The sequence below is a fragment of the Mustela lutreola genome, chromosome 11 (genome assembly GCF_030435805.1).
Source record: "Mustela lutreola isolate mMusLut2 chromosome 11, mMusLut2.pri, whole genome shotgun sequence".
Taxonomy (NCBI): domain Eukaryota; kingdom Metazoa; phylum Chordata; class Mammalia; order Carnivora; family Mustelidae; genus Mustela; species Mustela lutreola.
Window position 1 is genome coordinate 366252 of NC_081300.1, and position 16855 is coordinate 383106.

The window sequence follows — 16855 nt, forward strand, 5'->3', positions numbered from 1 at the left end:
TCCCACTCCTCAGTTAGAACTCGGGGGGCCCCCTTGGCCGTCCCCCGCTGGCCTCCCAGAGCAGCCGCAGGAGCTCCTGGGGGACGGGCACCCGAAGCCGCCGGGCTCAGGGGCTCGTCCCTGGGTTCTGTCCCCAGAGTTCACCCTCCTTCATCGAAGCTCCGAGGACGTCCGTGTGTTTACGGCGTCACCTGCTGAGACTCTAAGTGAGACGTTTCAGGGAAAAGATCCTGCCATTTCCTCCCAGTGGGGTGTGGGGGGCAGGCACGCGTCTTACCTCAGGTCCGTGTCCCCGCGTGGTGGCTCATCCCAGGGGCCCCTTCGCAAATGGCGCCGTCCGTCGGACCTCGGCCAGTGCACTCAAGTCCCTGAAAGGACACGTCAAATCTCCCTTTTATTTTTTTATTTAAGAGATGGATTTTATTTGAGAGACAGAGAGAGAAAAGAGAGCACGTGTGAGCCAGAGCCAGGAGGGGCCATGGCCGGGAGAAGCCCAAGCAGACTCCCCACGGAGCACAGAGCCCGCCTGATCCCAGGACCCCGAGATCACGACCTGAGCTGAAACCAGAAGCTGGACACTTCATCAGCTGAGCCTCCTGGGGGACCCTCCAATCCCCTTTAAGGCGTGGCTTCTTGACCTTGGTAGGGCCATGAACTTGTCAGAGAATCCAACCAACCCAGTCCATCTGCTTGTGTAGAATTTCTGTTGCCGCACACATCATCTTGGCTCGGGCTGGGGTCTCCCTGGGCCCCATGAAATCCACCGCTGGTCACAAGGACCACAGCTTCCCAGTTCGAGAGCCTCTATTTCTGGGGGAACGTTTTGCATTTATCTCATTTACCAACTTAATCATATCACGACGGCAAACCACGCGGTCACTCTCATCTACCAAAGGCAGAGTCCCCAGTGTAGCATTTGGACAAAGGAAAACACAAGAATTTTCCAGAATTTGCTCCTGTCTCCTGTCTTCTCCTGGCCTCCCATTTGCAGACCGGACAGCTGCTCAGGAGCCCACGCTACAAAGTGTGAGAAGTGCGACCTGCAGGCCCTAGCACGAGGCCCTCGTCCCCCGCCCCTGACCACGACCGTCCGGTGTCAGGGAAGGAGGGTTCTTTCCGGAGGCCAATCCCCCGCGCTGGCGTCCTCTGGAAGACCTCCCGAATCACTCTGTCATTCTGCGTTTCTCACCTCCTCCTGGACATGTCACATTCCGTGTGCCAGACCTGCCTCCTTCTCTTGCCCCAAGGGCCAGCTGCCTTCTGCTGTGAGAGGAGCCCACAGTCGCTGTGACACGGGCCGCGCGCTCACCCTGCTTCAGCCGGCCCCAGGTGCCCCGTCTGGACCAGCCACAGACTTAGATGTCGTTCGTCGTCTCTCGGGATGTCAGTCCCTTAGGGGCGGCCTGGCCCCTCGCCCACGGTGCCGTCAGAGTCGGCAAAGCTCAGCACACACATCCTCATATGCACAGAGAGACACCCCCCCCCCCCCCTACCGGCCCGTGCGCCCTCTGTTTAAGACCATTCATTCCAGGACACTTGTAACTGCTGAATCTGCCTCAAGGTACAGGTCAGAGGGTCATAATTAGTGTGCTTTATGCAAATGGACCGTCAAGCCCACCTTCCCTCTGAAGTAGCGGTTTACATCGGTACTTTTGCTCATGGAGCTCGAAGAGGAGAGACCCCTCCGCCACCACCATCCACGTTCACACGGAGCAGCGGGCCGCGGGGTGGGTAATGGAGTCGCCCGTCCACTTCCTGCTGGTTTCTGGGCCATGGTTTGGAGGAAATGCAATCCCGGAGGGCATGGTTAACATTCCTGGGAGCTTGTCTTTCCGCCAGCATTTCCCAAATCCGTCCCGAGCGTCCCCGTCGGTGCCGGTCTCTTGGAGGCAGGTCTGGACCACCGGTGTCACGGGACCCCAGGGCACAGGACGGGCACGCCCTCAGGGGGCTTGTTCCTGCCCCAGTGATTTCTAACCTGGCTATGGTGATACACATGACCCACTTTTAAAAAAGCTCTTTGATCCTAAATCATCCTTAAGGTGGGGAAGTCTGAGAGCTGTGTTCCAGAGCTGCAGAGCCTCCCGCCGGGCCCAGGACGCGGACCCCGGAGCAGCCGTCTTCCCGGCGCAGCTCGTGAAACAGCAGGGGAGCTGACAGGGACTTGGTTTGAAGTTCTCGTGGGTTCCAGGAGTTCCCCTGTCCCGACCCTCTGGCCCTCAGTATCCCCAGCTCCCGACAAACAGGTGGGCCGTGATCCGACTAGCTACTAGGCTTCTCCACCCTCGTCCTCTGCCGAGTGAGGGGCCCCAGGCCGGTCCTCAAGGGGCCTGAGACCTCCGTTGTGTCCCCATAAAGACCAGCAGACACCAATGCTGGGCTCCTGTCCCCACGCCGGGGAGAGCAGACACAGAACAGGAAGTGAGCACGTGTCCCAGATAATCAAATTTTACTTCTCAATTGGGACAACTCTTATTTGGTCATTTCTTTTTCAAGTCAATTTTTAGAACAAGTGATTAATCATTCCCATACCTCTGAACCAGCATGGAACGCACATTAATTAACTTTTGGTGAGAGCGGCACACACACCGTGAAGTTGCCACCCAGTGGCTGTGCAGTAGGGGGAGGGGCCCTATGCTGGCCTGGTTTCGCCGTGACCCTCGCTTCGTCACAGAGGGCAGCGCGCCCCCCAGGTGTCCAGAGCTGCCCACTGGCTGCGGGAATAAGGCTTCGAGTCAAGTCTGAGGCAGCTGCTTCTGCGCGGCCTCGGGATCCAGACACTCCCTCCGCCGGCTGGAGGACAGGCTGTGGGACGTGTGGGGACACTGCTGCAGCCCTCGGCGGCCTGAGGGGCACGGCCCACCATCCCGAGTCCGCAGACCTCCAGCCTCCTCTCCAGGGGGCTCCCCGTTCCTTGTCATCAACTCTGGGCAGTGACATCTGTGACGAAGGAACTAGGAAGAACAGCAGGTGACAGAATAGCCCAGACCTATGACTGACCGTCTGTGCCCAGTTTCTCTCTCTGGGGACGACGCACACAGAAACCTCTGGGACCGAAGTCGTCAGCAGGCGGACAGCACACAGGTGCGGCGGCGGAATTTGAGGTGATTTTCACTTTGTTATGCTCTTTGATCCTGCTTCGTCACACCCCCCCCCCCCAACAGAGGATCTAAGAACTCGAGTAGCCGGGAAAAGGACTAAATCCAGTCTGATTCTAGGGGGGAAGTCTCATCTTCGAGTGTTTTCATATGAGGAGACGGAAGTCTCCTGAAACGTACCGCGATACAATGGCCCTTCGTGGGGGGCTGTCCTGGCACCGACCCCGGAGATGTGCTCTGTGCGCCGTGTCAGCAGCACCAGAAGCCGCCGGTCTCCACGGTCACGGAGCCCCTGCGAATCCCAGGCAAGACCACTGCTTTCCACGGCGGGCAGCTCTCGGACCAGCGGCGCGGGGAGACGTCTTTGTAGACCACCCAACGGCTTAGTCTTTGAAAACAGAGGGTGAGCAACACTGTAACAGGCTGCTTTGAAAATAACAATGTTTGAAATTCTAGGGGATGATCTCTCCCCGTCACTCAAACGTTCTTCCCCCTTTTGTAACTACATGATTATATTCAAGAAATTTACTTCTGAAATGGAATATAAAAAATCACGGGACACTTTGAAGTCTTCCATGCAAATATCTGGAAACCTAGAGGAAATGGCCGACTTCCTCCGGAAATACCAACGATCAGAACTGATCCCACGAGAGTCAGAGACAGAGAAGGTGGTAAAGGAGCTACCCCACAGAAAGTACCAGACCCGGATGAGTTTCTGGGAAACCTACCCGACTTCTTGGAAGACCAGACAGTCCCCACGTGCTGCGAGGTACTGCAGAGCACTGAAAAGGAAGGAAGGCTCCTGAGTCCCTCTCACGAAGCAGGTAAACCCTGATACTTAAACCAAACGCGGTTAATACAAAGGAAGAAAACTCAAGTCCAGTATCACTCATGACTACGGGCGTAAAAAATCTGAACAAATATTACTAAACAGGAAGAACCCGATGTTCTTTTAAAAATACTAGAAAAATTGGAATTTGTTCCAGGAATGCAAGACAGGTTCAATAGTAGGAAGTCTACTAACGTCATGTGCCATAAAAATAAACCCAAGGAGTAAACAATCTTCTGACCATCCCACAGATGCCAAGAAGCATCTGACAGACTGTTCAGAAACTGGGGACATCTCACTGGCACAATAGACCACTACGTTAAGCCTAAAAGCCACTCTCTTGGCTAATGAAGAGCTGCGACATGCCTTCCCACCCAGATAAGGAGCAAGGGGGGACAGGCACTGTCTCCGATGTTATTCGACATTACCCCCAGGGTATTAACTGACAGAATTGGGCAAGAAAACCCATTAGAGGCATGGAGTGGGCACAGACAGTAAAACCGTCTCTACCTGGAGGTGAGATGACAGTGTAACTAGAAAATCACAGGAACCAGTGGTAAAACATGTACTTACTGACTAACAGAACTGAGTGAAGTAGCAGGCCACAACAGCTTCTTTTACACAAACAAGAAATCAAGAATATGGTGATTGCAAGAGAAGACTAAATCCGCAGGAGCCTGTGTCACAAGGAAAGTGGGCACTTTCTACAAGGAAGGGTTTTAGAATACCCCGGAATCAGAAAAGCAGAACCGAACCGGGGAAAGCCACCCCGTGGTCTTGGATAGCACGACGCGGCATTTTACACGAGAGATTCCTCCACTCAGGTTAACGTACATGTTTCATTCAATCCCAGCAAAATCAGAGCAAGCTGTTTCATGGGGTTAACATGTAGGACTCGGATCAGATGTGCGAGCGCGTCAGAAGCATTGTTCCAGTGGAGGGACAAAGGACCAAAACCCATAGAGAAGTGGAAAAACCGTGAAAAGGCGATTTGCAAAATAGATAAAATAGATAAAAACGGCCCTCAGATGTGTGGAGAGACCATTCCAGCACACTCATGGCCAGAGAAGAACAGACGAAGACATCCGGACATCACTTCCCGTCCACGTGGCTTGAGAAGTTTAAAAATCTCTATGTGCGAGTGGGTAGCCAAGAGGACCGCGTGAAGCCGGGGGGGGGGGGCGCTGCTGACCTGGGAGCCAGGGGTCACACGTGCCCTCCGCACCCCTGAGCACCCGTCACCCCTGCGCTCGCAGCAGAATGTGGCCACGGCGGGTCCCCAGGGAGAGTCCAGGACGGCGGGTCCAGACGGCGGGTCCATAGCCCCACAGAGCGGGGCGCCATCACCAGGCGTGGGGCAGGGGTGCGTTCCTGGCAGTCGCACAGCTGAGTGCGAGCTGTACAGGACCAGCCGGGGAGCCACTCGTAGGGGACACGAGTCCACACCACGTGCATCTGGTGGTCCAGCAGAACCCTGGAGGGATGAGCGTGAAACTAAAGGGCAGGAGGGACACGAGGGGAGGGTGGGGGGACCCAGTGGAGTCCCCGGGGGCTGGGGGAGGGGCCGGACTCCGTGGGGAGTGTGAGGGGCCCACCTGGGCCGAGGCCCCCATAGGTTAGGGTCAAGGTGAGGGTGAGGGGCAGGGCAGTTAGGGCTGGGCCCCAAGGGCTGCCCCAGGCCAGCAAACCCTTGCAGGCCAGAGCCACCGCTACCCACCCTTGGACATCTGGAGGGGCAGGGAAAGCTGCAGGCCGGGACAGGCTGTGGCACTGAGTGTGCTGTGGGGTCCCGAGGAGGCACCCGGAATGCAGACAGACGAGGGAAGAGAGCCAGGGCTGGGCCAAGGCTCTAAAGCTGGTCCACACTCCCCTTGGGCCACCGTCACATAAGATAGGACATGAGGGGACTGGGTGAGGGAACTCTGAGCTAATTTTACAGCTTTTCTGTAAGTCTAAAATAGTTCAAATAAAAAGTTCTTTATTTTTAGTCTAACTCTTTCTGCTTCATCCCTGGGGCACTGGAATGAACTGTACCTTGAGTCTGAATTTGACAAGTTTTACTGAAAGCATCACAATCTTCCCCAAATATTACCACTGGATTTTCTTACAGGCAAAACCTACCAGAATGTTCCACGCACTTCTAGGATGGCCTATCAAAATCCCAACAGTGTTTTTTTTCCAGAAATAGGAAAAAACCTATCCTAAAATTCATATGGAGCATCAGGGACTCTGACTTGCAACAATAATCTTGAAGAGAGCCACGAGGTTGGGGTCTCCCAGTTCCCAATCCCTAAACACACTACAATGCTGCAGGAATATGACTGTGATCCCTGCACGCCCATGGTGGAATGTAATGTAATAGGACGTCCAGAAATAAACCCGTACACCTAAGGTCAGTTGATTAGTTGATTGATTCTAAAGGATTTTTAATTATTTGAGAGAATGAGTGTGAGAACAGAGTTGGGGGAGGAGGGGCAGGGGGAGAAGCAGACTCCCCGCTGAGCAGGGAGCCTGCTGTGGAACTTGACCCCAGGACCCTGGGATCACATCCCAAGCTGAAGGCAGACGCTTCACCGACAGAGCCACCCAGGCTCCCCTTTGGTCAGTTGATTTTAGACACGAGTGCCAAGACCACTCAATGTGAAAGAAGCAGTGTGCCAGCACATGGCATTGGGAAAGCAGTCCACCCACATGCAAGGATGAATTCAGACCCTACCTCACACCATATACAACCCAAAGTAGATCGATAATCTAAGTTCAAGAACTAAAACAAAAATTTTAGAAAAACAATGTCGAGTCTTCAGAACTTTGGACTTGGCAATGGCTTCTTAAATACGACTCAGAAGCTCAGCCAGCAGACGGAAAAACAACCACGACCTCTGTGCATTGAAGGCACCGTCGGCCACATGGAAAGACAGCCCATGGAATAGGAGGACATGTTTCCACGTCGGATACCCAGTAAGAACTTACTATTAAGAGTGTGTAGGAGCTCCTACAACTCAAAAACAAGAAAACAACCAGTGGGAAAAAATGGGCAAAGGACTTGAACAGGCATTGCTCCAGAGAAGATAGTCACGCGGCCGATAGACACCAGAAAAGTCGCCCAACAGTGCCAGCGATTGGGGAGATGCACATCTCAGTTGCACGAGATCCCACTTCCCACTGACGGGGGTGACTGGGACAGTCACCAGCGTTGGCGAGGACGCGGTCACTCGAGCACTTGGTGTGCTGGTTGTGGCCACGCGGAAAACAGCCTGGCGGGTCCTCAAAAATGAAACACAACTACATGACGAAGCGACTCCACCGCTAAGTAAATGCTCCATGCCCGAGTACTGGGCTCCAGCAGGTCTCTGCACCCAAGGCAGCCGACAGTGGGAGAGGCTGCCGGCAGACAGACGGATAAGGAAAGTGCTATATTCATACAGTCTTACGCTTTTTCCTTGAGGTTAGGAGAGGAAATGAAAAAAATGTTTATGGAGTGTTTTAGATTAAACCACATATTTTTACCAAAAAGAGAAGGAAAGAGAAGAAAATGCAGTACATACGTGCAACGGGATATTTTTCGCCACAAAAAGCAGTGCTGATCTGCGCAAGAACACGGATGGACCTTGGGCACGTCATGCTCAGCGAAGGACGCCAGACACAAAAAGGACGAGTCTTGTGTGGAACAGACGAAGTTTTGGAGACAGAAGTAGCTGGGAGTTACTGCGGGCTGCGGGAAGGGGGGATTCTGCTTAGTGGGCACAGGGTTCTGTTCGGGGTGACGGGAACATGCTGGAGAGGACGGTGGCCGATGCACGGCCCAGTGAGGTTGCTTGGGCTGCCCACAGTCACGTCGGAAGCGGCTGGAATGGCAGATTCTGTGTTTCAGATGGTGGACGGCTCTGGCTCTGGCTGGCCAGCTGAGCCCATCTGTGAAGCGGGCCTCACACACCACTCACCGGTCACTGGTCACCGACGTGACTCAGGACTCGTGAGGCTCAAGCCAGCGCGGCCTGACGCAGCCCAATCAGAGCAGACAGCAAGCCCGGGATGGCGCTGGACGTGGACAGGCACAGTCACGGCCTTCTGTCACCTCCCAGCCCCGAGACCTGAGGCCCAGCCGCTCCTACACGACCGCCGGAAGGTGGCCAGGTTGGTGCAGCCACATGCCGGGGTGCGGGGCAGCTGTTCTGTGACAGCAGGAGGGAAGACAGGCTGCCCCGCTCTGCCCTTGACCTGCCGCGTCCTGGACTGCGCCCGGCTGCCCGCCTCCCCAGCATCCCGCTGAGGGTTGCTTCCATGGCCTGCGTCCTGTGGGCGTGTGGTCTTGGCCCCCACCTGCCCTTGTGGCCACTGCCCCTCCCCGGCCTCGGAGGACCCAGCGTGTGCCACCCCTCCCCCACCACTGCCACGCCCCCTCGTCCAGCCGGCCGGTGCCCGGCTCCGGTCCCGATTTCGTTTCCTTCACAGACACCTCCATTTCCACCAGACACGTGGATGTTTGCGAAGCACCTGGCCCGGCCAGTGCCAGGCTCTGAGGAACCGGACTGTGCGTCCTCCGAGATCCCAGCCGCGCAGCTCGACCTCAGGGCCACGGCCTCGTTGCTGCCGACCAGGCTGGGGGCCGTTTCTGGTGGCCCGGCGGCCAGAGGCGCACCTGCGCTACTGTGGGACGGCCCGCCCCGCCAGCCAGGCCCAGCGCCCTGAGCTCAGCGCCTGCAGGGAGGTGCCTCCGACTTCTTCTGGGCGTTTCTACGCCTCAGACAAAACGGCGCCTGGAGGTAGATGCTGCTCCTCACGCGCGCGAATCGACGGTGGCGTCCGTGTGTCCTTGGTGTAATCCCACCAAACCCTCCCTGAGGGCACCCTGCATCCCTCGGCCCCGCGAGGACCCCGCACGGGACAGCTTCGTTCTGTTCCTTGTCACGAGCATGTCAGCTGCTGTGACTTTCAGGCTTCAGAAAACAAACACTTTTATAGAAATGCTGTTTCCTGTCAGCAGCGGGAGGTCCCCTCTTCCCTTCAATCCACGGCTGCTGCGGATGAAAATGCATCAGAGACCACGGGCTGCGCCTGCGAGGGCACCGGGCCCCTGCGGCTCGGAGTCACCGGTGCGCCCCGACCTTCTTCACCAGGGCAGCACCCATGTGCCAGAGGCCACGAGGCTCACGGAGGCAGTGAGCACGTCCCCTCTTCACAGTGGCAGGCGAGACCTTCCTGGGGAGTATCGGTACAAGTTACCTTTTCCTCTCCGAGAACTCTGGCCCATGGGGGCCCAGGGACACTGGTGGTGACGAGTCCAGCAGAAGGGGTCCCAACTGCTGTCCTTGCCTCCCTGGACAGGGTCCGCGGAGTGCTGCTGGACTAAAGCTGGAGGGGGCTTCGCCCATGGTTGCAAAGCCCAGAGGGCCTCCTGGCAGAAGCAACAGGAGGGAAGCTGGGCAGCAGGGACCCCAGGAAGCAGTCGTTGGGGAGGGGCCCCAGACCCTGCAAGGCCCAGGCCATTGTAAACGGAAAACAATTTCACTTATGATACCACGGAAAAGAATAAAATGCTTAAAAATACGGCTCCCCGAGGAGGTAAGTTTCGTTACCTGCAAAGGCTACTGGAAGGAATGAAAGAAGACACAGATACGGGGGGTAGACACCACGATCTGGCCTGGAAAGGTGTCTACACCACCCGGAGTGACACAGATACGGGGGGGTAGACACCACGATCTGGCCTGGAAAGGTGTCTACACCACCCGGAGTGACGCAGATACTGGGGGGTAGACACCACGATCTGGCCTGGAAAGGTGTCTACACCACCCAGAGTGACGCAGATACTGGGGGGTAGACACCACGATCTGGCCTGGAAAGGTGTCTACACCACCCAGAGTGACGCAGATACTGGGGGGTAGACACCACGATCTGACCTGGAAAGGTGTCTACACCACCCAGAGTGACACAGATACAGGGGGGTAAACACCACGATCTGGCCTGGAAAGGTGTCTACACCACCCGGAGTGACGCAGATACGGGGGGCGGGATAGACACCACGATCTGGCCTGGAAAGGTGTCTACACCACCCAGAGTGACGCAGATACTGGGGGATAGACACCACGATCTGGCCTGGAAAGGTGTCTACACCACCCGGAGTGATGCAGATACTGGGGGATACACCACGATCTGGCCTGGAAAGGTGTCTACACCACCCAGAGGGACCCACAGACTCTGGGCGACCCTCTGAGAGCCCCAACAACACGAGTCTACAGAAGCAGAAAATTCCATCCTCCGTCCCTATGAGGTCTCTGAACAGCCAGACCAGTCTGGAAAAGAACAAAGTTGGAGGTCTCACACTTCCCGGTTTCAAGACTACGACGAAACCAGAGTGTGGTCCTGGCCTCCAGGCAGAACCAAAGGAACAGAGCAGAGAGCCCAGAGACCCAGTGCACGGTCTGTGCTTACATGATTCTCGACGAGGAGGCCAAGCCCATTCAGTGGGAGACAGTCTTCTGGACACGGCGCTGGGAAACGGGATGGAAGAAAGGGTGAGACCCTCCTCTTCTCCCAGAAACATTAACTCAAAATGGATCAAAGACCAGGATAAAAGAGCCAAAGCCACAAAACCCCCAGGAGAAAACACGGGCAGAGCCTTCATGACATTGATTTGGTAATGGGTTCTTGGATATGACACCAAAAGCACAAGCAACAGAAGAAAAAATCAGTTAATTGGACCTCATCAGCATTAAATAATTCTGTGCACCAAAACCAGTAACAATAAAGTGAAAAAAACACCACAGATCAGATTATAGGGAGAGGGCACCTGGGTGGCTCAGTGGGTTAAGCCGCTGCCTTCGGCTCAGGTCATGATCTCAGGGTCCTGGGATCGAGTCCCGTATCGGGCTCTCTGCTCAGCAGGGAGCCTGCTTCTCTCTCTCTCTCTCTCTCTCTCTCTCTGTCTGCCTCTCTGCCTACTTGTGATCTCTGTCTGTCAAATAAATAAATAAAATCTTTAAAAAAAAAAGATTATAGGGAGAAAATATTTTCAAGCCATATCGTATCTCCGATAGAGGGTTAGGATCAGTGAGCGCCACATATCCAGAGAACTCAGCTAAACAAAACAACTTTAAAATGGGCAAAGCAGGGGCGCCTGGGGGGCTCAGTGTTAAGCCTCTGCCTTTGGTTCGGGTCATGATCTCAGGGTCCTGGGATTGAGCCTCGCATCGGGCTCTCTGTTCCCCCTCACTCTCTGCCTGCCTCTCTGCCTACTTGTCATCTCTGTCTGTCAAATACATAAATAAAATTTTTAAAAAATAAAAATAAAACCGACCCATAGGGAAGTGGACACTCGGGCAGTACAAAGAACAGGAGGAGAAGACGACCTTTCATCCTATCGCCACAGGCAGCCGTGGGAACCTGGCTCTTCTCTCCCAGTATCCTGTCTTGCGGCTGGCTGCCTCCAGGCATCGGCTGGCGTCCTGGGCTCCGAAGGGGGCAGGCCGTGGCGCACGGGGAGGTGGGACATCCCCATCAAGTTCTGAAAGCCTGGGGGCCAGAGTTGCAGCGTCCGCAGATTCCACGCCCAGGCTCTCCTCACCTTCCCCAGGGGATGTCGGTGGTAAAAGAAGAAGCTTGAGCGAGACTTTCAAGAAGTTTGGGGCTGTGCTGTCTGGCTGGACAGGAATGGACAGGGACTGTGAGGATGCCCACGGTTTTGTTAAGTTGTGGCTCTTCTAGTGACCCTGGGAGCCCCGTGCGGAGCCTGTGTTGGACCTTCTTGGCCTCCACCCCCACATCAGTCTGCAGTCGGGGAGCTTGTGATAGACGCTGTGCACAGCCTCTCGTCCCAGGATGGCCCGTTACTTACACCAGCATTCCCCCAACACCAGGCGTTATTGTAACATTAGCCTACAATCAGACACTGTGAATGCTCCTGCAAATTCAAGTCACTTGCTCTGAAAGCTTTCCTCCTCCTCCACGAAGCGTCTTTAGATCAGCATCTACGACAGCAAGGAAAGGGGATGGTCCATGTCTGCCTCGACCTTCCCCTTCAACAGCAAGGACGGTGGACGGTACGTGTCCAGCATCAAATTCCCTTCAAATCCACGTCACAGTGACTTTCAAGGTGACACATTTGTCCAGAACTTTTTGCTAAACCTTTATATGAAATAGTTGCACATACATTCTAAAGATTAAATTTATTTTGAAATATCTGTGGGTTCATATACTATAAGGATATTCTGTGTGTCCTTCTCCTGGCTGGCCCTGTGCTGCAACCACCAGGACGCTGGCAGCCCAGATGCAGGACATCCGTTGCTGCCAGGGTCCCTCCTGTCACCAGGTGTGGATCTACTGCTAATCTGTTCCCAATCTCTGTATTTTCATCAATTCAGAATATTACATAGAATGGTTACCTAGAGATTAGATTAGAGATTAGATTAGAATTATTACCTAGAGGTTGGCTTATTTGACACAGAACAAGTCCCTGAAGATTCCTCCAAACTGCCGGTGTCTTAATACATTCTCTCACTTCAGCTTTTCCCTTCATGCTGTTAAATGGTCCTTTGAAGAGCAGGTTTTAATTCTGATGAGCTCAAATTTATCAAGCCAGATATGATGGATCATACTTTTGGTGTTAAGTCTAAGAACTATTTGCTTAACCCCAAATCCAAATGGGTTTCTCTTATTTTTTTCTTAAAGTTTTACAGCCGTACATTTTACACCTGAAATGTGATCCATTTTTAACTCAATTTTGATACAAGGTGTGAGGTTAAGGTAAGGTCCTTTTTTTCCCACTTATGGATGACCAGTTGCTCAAACGTCATTTGTTGTAGAGGCTCTGCTTCCTCCGCTGAGCTGGTTTTGAAAATTTGTTAAAAACTAGTTGGATATACTGGTGTGGATCTGTGTTTTGTTCCATTGTTCTGTGCATCTGTCCTCCTGCCAGCACCATGGGGTCACGGTTCCTGGATCTCTATAATGAGCACTAATACCGGGTTGTGAGACCTCACCATTTATTCTTGTTTTTCAAGATCGTCTTAGCTATGTTAGAGGTCATGCCTTTCCATATGAGTTTCAGAATAAGCTGTCTGTATCTACAAAAATTCTTGCTGGGATTTTGATAGACATTTTATTAAATCCACAGATCAATTTGAGGAGAAAAAAACAGCTAAGCTACATGGAGTCTTCTAATCCATGAACATGGTATGTCTTTCCATTTGTTTAGGAGGTTTGGGGCACATTCCTTGGAATCCCCCACGTAGCTGTTCATGCTATCTGTATATAGGGCAGCTGTACTTCTTCCTTCCTGACCTGTACCTCTTTTATGTCCTTCCCTGGTTTTATCTAACCTCCAGGACTAGGTTGAGTAGCAGCAATGACGGAGGACAGCTTTGTCTCATTCCTGATCTTAGGGGGAAAACATGCAGCCTTTCACTGATACGGGTTAGTATTTTGAGGTTTTTTGTAGATGCTCTTTGTCTAGTTGAATATCTATTTCTAGTTTTCTGAGAGTTTTTCATTACGGGTGGGTGTTGGATCTTATCAAATGCTTTTTTTTTTTTTTTTTACATCAATTGATATGATGCTATGCCTGTTCTGTGGATATGGGTTATACTGATTGATTTTTTAATGTTGAGCCAGACTTGCATGCCTGGAGTAAATCTCACTTGGTCTGCAACTCTATACATCACTGGATTCAATTTGCTAATATTTTATTTAGGATTTTGTGTCTAAGTTCACAAAAATATTGATATTTTTTCCTTTTGTTCCTTTTTGTGCTTTCCATTATGGTCTCCAGGTAAAGCTAACCTCATAAAGTGAGTTAGGAGTTCCCTCCTTTCCGCTGAATGATTGATAGGATTAACTCTTCTTTGAATGCTTGGTAAAGTTTTCTAGTGAAATTGCCTCAGCCTGGAGATTTCCTTTCTTAGGAGTTTTAAAAGAATTAACACATTTTCTAAGTTCTATTGATTTGAGACTGGTGGTGGCTTGTTTCAGCCCAGGAACAGGATAGCCATGTGAGGCCGACTGAGCAGGCATCATAGGACCAGGTTGGCCTGAATGCAGGAGCCTGCCTGGAGCACAGACACTGGCCATGGGCTCAGGGCCCTGCCAGCCCTGCAGCCTGGGTTCCCGCAGTGGCAGAGGAGCAGTCTGAAACCCAGAGTAATGAAGGAGACAGGGAGGAAGGCTTTGCTGAAATCCCATGACCTGCGTGGGCTTTTAGCGTCCTTGGGTGAAGCTCTTAGGTCTTCTAGAAGAGGTGAACAGCCTCTCTTTGTGGGTAGGCTGCCCTGGAGTGCTGTCTGAAGAGGATGACTCAGTGGGCATGGGTACCCTCCCTGCCGGGGCTGAGGGTTAGGACGGAATGTCATAGAATGGCAGAACAGCATCTGCGTGCAGCTGGAGGCTGATGACCCCCGGCTCTCCCGTGCATCTAAGGACCGATCTGGGGCAATGCAACCAGGATCAGCTTTTCTAGGTGTGATGTGAGGAGGGCCAGCCACGTGAGGGGGTGCGGCCCCGACACCCCAAGTGTTGCCACGGCACAGAAGATGGAGAACAGCTGGAGGGCGGGGGCTGTCTGGGCCTGGAGCAAGCTGGGGAAGGGGCTTGAGTCAGGAACTGTGTCCCAGTCATTAGCTTAGGAGGGTGTGTCCTCGAGCTCCTCACTCAAGATGTGAACACAACTGCTTCAAGTTAAGCGTGTGATATGTGCAGAGGCTATAAGGCTCAGAAGCCCCGTAATGGGTTCCTGGAGAGGGAGACCCGTGCTTATGCAGGTGACCAGGCCTGTGGGCAAATGGAGGTGCTGGGGAGGTTCTGGGAGTGTCCCATGGGGTGTGAGGAAAGAGCTGGGGCCGTTCGAAGCCCTCACGCATACAGTCCTTACAATACGCGCCTCTCGGTGGCCCTTCTTTTTTTTTTTTTTAAATTTTATTTATTTATTTGACAGAGAGAGATCACAAGTAGGCAGAGAGGCAGGCAGAGAGAGAGGAAGGGAAGCAGGCTCCCTGCTGAGCAGAGAGCCCGATGCGGGGCTCGATCCCAGGACCCTGAGATCATGACCTGAGCCGAAGGCAGCGGCTTAACCCACTGAGCCACCCAGGTGCCGCACGGAGGCCCTTCTTGAGGAAGAGTACGGACCGGGAGCCCGTGCCTGCGTGTCTGCAGGCCTAGAGCCGCCGCACAGAGGAAGGCCGGGCGAGGCGTCGGCCCCAGCTGCCTTCCTTACCTTCCCCGGCTTTAACAGGCAAGCTGGGACGGTCTCTCCAAAGGCCTTTCCAGGTGGCTCCAGGTCTGGGGCTAATTCTGACATTACACTAAAAACAGATGAGGGAGGGCAGCCCTGGGGTCTTCCTACACGAAGGATCAGGCCATGGGGAGGGACAAGAGATAAGAAAATGGCGCAAGACCCCCATTTATTACTAATTTCTAACTCTGGCCCCAAAGCAGCAGCACGTGGGGACCTGTCAGTCTGCTGGTGACCAGAGAGGAGCGCGGTTCTCATCTGCACTTGCCTCAGGAGGCTCCCATGCCCTTGTTTCTGGCCACAGCCTGCATGGGGGTCACTGCACAGTCCCAGGGGAGGTGCCGGCCCCAGAAAGCAGAGCCAGAGGTCACTCCATGGGTGGCCGGAAACGCCATAAGGACCCATCAGAACCCACATCCTGGAGCCTCTCCCCAGCAGCCCCATGTTCCGAGAGATAACAGACGGCCCTGATTCTGAAGGGGCTCTTCTCCAGGCCTGACTGGGGGCACAGGGCACATTTGAAGGACCCCACAACAGTTCCCCTTGCCCAGGGCTGTGGGCAACGAGAGAGGGACTGGCGGAACCCACAGCAGGAGACTCCCCTGAGGTCCTGCAAAGTGCGACGGGCCCAGCCCACGGATGAGGTGGGCCAGGCCGCCGGCCATACCGGCTTGGGGCGCAGCCACCACGGGCAGCGTCTGGGAGAGGCCACCAGGCCCTCTGAGCACTGACGGACGGCTTCCTCTGGCCGCCCTTCATCTCGGGAGACGGCTGAGTCCACAGAGGCAGGGGTGTCCTGGGACACAGGCTCCGCCACTCAGCGGGGACAAGGCCTGAAGTCACCCTGGGAGGTGTTCTCGGGGCCCTTACCTGCCTGCGTCACACAGACATCTGGAAGAGGGGTGTGAGCGAGACACCAACACGCAGAACGCCTGGCTCAGACCTGGAGGTCAGACCATCCCTGAGGGATCATCCCGGCGTCTCCTCAGCCCAAGTCAGCTCTGGACCAGCGCTGGCTTGACAGGGTATGCCCGGTGATGCTTCTAAGTTCTCCCCTGGCCGCCAGGCTTGTGCACACATAGGTATGCATGCACGCACTCAAGTAGCCACACAGGCATGCACATGTGCACCCACACATACATGTGTGTGCACACGCGTATGTATGCACACATGCATGTCCACACGCGTGCACATGTACATGTAGGTGCATTCCTGCATGCATTGTGTGTGCAGGCGTATACATGCACAATGTATCCATGCACACACGCATGTGTGTGTTCATATACATACAAGTATCCACACACGTGTGTAGATTTGCACTTGGGCCTACATGTACATGTGTCCACAAACACGCCCTTGTGTGTCCGTGCATGCATATACATGTATCCACACACGTGTACACGTGCACATGGTGTGTATGCACACATGCATGTGTGTACATGTATGACGTGTATCCCTGTCTCTGTCGACAGCTCCTCCTGCCCCGTGACCACCCCGGTCTCCAGAGACAGTGTCTCGTCTTGCGCAGACCCGGCTCGCTGCCAACGCCCCTGTGTGCACACGCAGCCGAAGGCCTGGCCAGCGGCACGTATTCTCACTCACAGCTTCTTCCTGCAAGAATATTTTATGCTGACCACGAACTGCCTTTACAACAAAAGGTCATTTACTTTGGAAATCTGGAAAGAGAGGACAGTGGGACCAGCCGCTGTG

The 16855-nt window shown here is 54.1% G+C and overlaps 1 protein-coding gene across 2 annotated transcripts in view; it reads right to left on the reverse strand.

Moving 5' to 3' along the window:
* KCNG2 (potassium voltage-gated channel modifier subfamily G member 2) overlaps positions 1-16855 on the reverse strand; it is a 42273-nt gene that overhangs the window by 18253 nt on the left and 7165 nt on the right. For both annotated transcript variants that reach the window (XM_059138617.1, XM_059138616.1), the window contains exon 2: positions 278-368. The gene's annotated coding sequence lies outside the window, so the exon portion shown is untranslated. The remainder of the gene's footprint in view (positions 1-277; positions 369-16855) is intronic.